This window comes from Parasteatoda tepidariorum, chromosome 3 (genome assembly GCF_043381705.1).
Source record: "Parasteatoda tepidariorum isolate YZ-2023 chromosome 3, CAS_Ptep_4.0, whole genome shotgun sequence".
In the NCBI taxonomy this organism is placed as follows: domain Eukaryota; kingdom Metazoa; phylum Arthropoda; class Arachnida; order Araneae; family Theridiidae; genus Parasteatoda; species Parasteatoda tepidariorum.
In genome coordinates, this window is record NC_092206.1 from 95,919,028 (window position 1) to 95,923,800 (window position 4,773).

Sequence of the window (4,773 nt, forward strand, 5' to 3'; positions counted from 1 at the left end):
TATATATATATATAAATTTGAGTTATTTTTGTAAATTTTACGACATTCTCATTCAAGTGATAATAATGTACAATTAGAATTTTGCGTTGAAGAAAGATGCCAAAAAATAATAATTATTATCATTGGTATTTTGGCAACAAAAAGTTTTCGTATTATATTTTAATAACTTTTAATGTCTTGAAACTAAAATGCGATTCAAACGAACAAAAACAAGCGCATTTATTTATTAAATTACTTGTGTGTTGTTTAAACATAGTATTTCTTTAATTTTTGATAAGTTATGTTAGTCTGCGCATTTCTTTCAAGCACACATTATGTGCACCATTTAAACTATGAACCTAGCGAGCTTTAATTAGGGGTTTTATTTTTGATCGCGATTTCATCTACTTGAAAAATGTGTGTAACAAGATCTGTAAACAAAAAACTCTTTACTGCTTTCAAAAAATTCTTAATTGAATTTTCAAAATCAATTTAAAAAAGTTGTGATCGTCATTTAGCAATCACAGGCTACCTTACAGATCACATCATTGGCAAAATGGTTGTTATTGTCAAATTTTTTTCCCGTCTATATTCTTTGGCTTCAGCTTTTACAGTCTCGAAAAGTTTAAGCGTTGGCATCGTTTTTTCTTTTCGTGCTTCAACTCTAACATTTGGGACCATGTCAGTTAGTTTGGGACCCTCTTTATTTGCGATATTCACCTGAATTAGTATTGAAAATGATCCAGTTTGAACTGCAGGTTAGAATATGTGATTCTTAACTAAAACAATAAAAAGAAAAATATCGTTCAAATTCTCTTTTATCCACAACTCATGAAGTATTTATGGGATCTCTCTGGTCCCATATCTAAAAAATAAACTCACCAACATAATGCATAACAAAATTAAAAGTGAAAAAAAGAATTCTAAGAAAATTATCAAACAGCAGCGGTCGCCATAGCAACGCATGCAATGATGACGCATGCACACTTCTTACTATTACTTTTGAACACAGTTGAAAAGTGTGATGATGACCGAATAAGGTGCGCACTCCATCAAACTCAAAACAACACACATTTTGCCAATGGGTAAAAGAGAACGCAAAAAACGAGCTAATTTTTTCTCGTAGACTTAACACTAAATGATGAACAAGGTTTTTTTTTTAATCTGGTGGAATCTCAAAATTCCAAATAAATTCAAAGTATATATACTTTTTTCTCGCCTTTTCAATTAATCTTAATTGTTCAAGGTATCTAATTTTCTAAAATATTATGCTAAAAAAACTTTTTATTTTGCGAAATAATTATGTTTAAAAAAATATTCCTCATAAATCTACTTGTTACTTTTATCAAGTTCTTTATTTTATTATTTGCGGAATAAATTGTTAATTTTTTGTTATAAAAGTTAGCCTTTTTTCCAAGAAATTACTTCCAGCAGAAAGTTGTGCAACAATTTAATAATAAAGTTATATTTTTATATTTAAAGAGCTTAATCTGCACACATCAATTATCTTCTGTACATCGGCGTAGTTTTGTGTCTCTTAAATGGGAAAAAAAACGAAACGTAGTGTTACAAAATAATGTAACAATGAATTCGCTACATTTCAGCTTTTATAAATCAAATGATACTGTTTGTTTTCTAATTTCATTTAATTAAGCTGCTTTCTCATTGTTTAGATTTATGCATTGTATTTATAATTGTTTCCGTTTCTATTTTCTATTGAATGATTTTGGAACTTGAGATTTTAAGTATTTTCTCGGAGTCTGTATGTGTTCGTATTAATGAGTTTATTTTTAATACTGAAAGCTTAACTGATTATTCCGTATTTTAATAGAAATGTAGACTAGTTTTTTTTTCAATTTATTTTGAAGTTGAAAAGCAATCAATCTTATTAAATTTGCAAAAATTATATATGCGTTCATGAGTAAATCAATTGAGTAATGAGTAAATGAGTACCGTTTATTATTTTGAATTTAAATTGAAAATAAAAATCTGAATTGGGTAGTTAGATATTCTAGGACAGCGGCTCCTAAATGATGTTTTAGGAGTTTAAATTTTTTAAAATCTGTAATGATTTTTAAGACTTGCAATTATATTGATATCAAATCAATAAGCCATGATCTCTTTCATAGTTTGGTTATTTTGCTGAGATTATTCAAGTAAAATGCAAGTAGGCAAGTAATATAAATAAAATAAAGCCAATTCCTATTTAAGTCAACAAAGAAAATTTTTATTTTAGTTACTTTTTAGTAAATAATTATAAAAAATTTCTCCCATGTAAAACTAAAATTAATTAATTTAATTTAATGAATGAATTAATATTTAAAAAAACAGTATTAACATCAAGCGTTCTCCCCTAGAAGTTCAAAAAAATTTACTTGAACTTCAGTGAATGAGTAAAAGTATTTTATTAACGATTGAAAATTTGAACAAGATATAGGAAGAGTGTAAACTAATTGTAGGAATTGAAAAAAGAAATGACAAAATTTATAAGAAATTGCATCAGTATTTCTTGTCAAACTTCACAACTGAAAAGAAAAGGGACGAATTCAAGAAAAGTGAATTTTGTTCCTGTGATAACTATTCTCAACATTTATAAGAGTTCTTTTTCCAAAACTATACTTCAGCTCTTTTTTTATTCATTTTCAGCTAAATTATGCACCAAACAAACTCCGAGCAAAGACTAAATACCATTCCAGGCCTGATAATTCAATTGTTTGACATAAAACCTTTTGTTTTACGAGATTTATTGATAAAACGATTAATGAACAAATTTTTCTTCTCGACATTAAATATTATCAAAATAATTAGTAGTCTATCTTTGGTCAATATGTTCACGGCTGCTTATTAATTATATTTAAATATTTGAGGTTCCACCAAAAGGTGTTCCATCATTCGGGTTTCCGTAACCATAAAAAATTAAGAACTGCAGGTTCTAGGAAATAAACATGGAGATGTTGCTTTAAATACTTTTTTAACAATCAATTTCAAGATATTCTGCTTTACTGTGAAATTATTTTCAAGCTATTTCTGAAAAAAGTATTAGTAACTTTTATACTAAAGTACTCCACACACATTATTTTTAGAGTTACTAAAACTTGGAAAACAATTCCATTTACTATGCAATATAATTATTTTATACGGGAATAGTTTACTGGATAATTAGTGTTTGATACGCTATACATAATATTAAACATGCTATTAAACTGTATAATTGATAAATGACATCACTCTGAATCTTAATGTTTTGTTTCTCCAAAGTGTATTTTTTATTATTAGTATTATAAAACATAAAGTGTTATAATATAGCGATAAATTCTGATTGTGGCAAAGTTTTCAGGAAATAATTGTTATTTAATTTATCATACGGATCAGAGTTTTAGATCACATTTAAGCACTCTAGCTTTTCGGAAATAACTACATTTAGACTAAATTTACACTATCACAAAATTTTTACAAGTAATTAATTAACGTTGCAATTGTATGGAGATAGATTCTTATTTTAGTGATCAGAAAATGATTGAAGTTTGCATTATAGCCAATCATGGAGGTATTCTTACAATGCGAGCTCTCAGAAAGTAAGTCAGAAAGTGGTTAAAAAATTTCAAGCGTTTTATACATTTGACAGATTTTTTTTACAATAAATTCTGCTTGCAGTAGTCGGTTAATGATTGCAAATAGAATTGTAATGTAGGATTGAACTTACAATTTGAATGCTTGAGCTAGTTTGAACTAGTTTTAATTTGGTCAGAAATTTTTGGTTGACCATAAATTGTTTTTTATGGTTTTATCTTGTTAAATTCTGCTATTAGTGGCCATGAAATGATTAAATCTTGCATTGACATCGGGAAAGGATCTTCCAATCATTTAAATTCCATCACAAAGATAGTGAAATTCCATAGTGTTCATAAAATTTTTACAAAAGAAAATGTATCTTCAAGTTTGAAAATATTTATTTTGTTTATAAAAAATATGCTTAAAAAACTTTTATCAATCTTATTTTTTTATAAAGTTAAACTCTCTCTTCTATTAAAATGCAATCCTTTTTAGATTTCTTAACATATACTTAACTTAAACATCGCATAATAAAATTAAAATAACAATAAAAACTGTGCAAGCTAAGAGATTCCAACATGGAAGAAGATAGAGAGATCAGAAAGAAGTGTAGTAACCGTTCTACTGTTTTTCTCTTCTGCAATCCTACTGTTTCGGAACAATTTTGAAGCTATTGTCGTAACTCTCTAACCAAAGTTAGATACCACTAACTAATTTTATCCTCCTCAAACCCTGATTCACTTATTTTATTATTCTAATTAATAGTCCAAAGTTATTTTTTTCTTAAAGCATTTGCTTGAGCACGTTTCTGTCTACCTTGCATAGTTTTTGTGATTTTTCTTGATATGTTTACATTCCCTTAAAGCCTCTGGAAAATAAAATTGTATCAGTGTTAGAAAATAATCCTTTTTTCTAGCAGAATTACTTATAGTTTTGAGTGGTTTGATTTCTAATCTAGTTGTTTTTGTCCTTTTTTTCAAATTTCTCGCCTTTTTTTCGTTCCTATCCTTCCAACATTGATTTTATAAAACTTCAGCTCTGTTTATCATCTTAGTTCAACGGAATATCTACACTTTTTTTCCAAAACCCGCAATTAATGAATCCATAAAAACAGAAATAGTTTTGTCCTTTAAATTTACACAATTGGTATTCATGGTAAGTTAGACAATATCTCATCATCTTCTTTGGCGGGTTGATCCACTTGCATCCTATGCCAACTCTACCATTTGACGTTTCTTAACA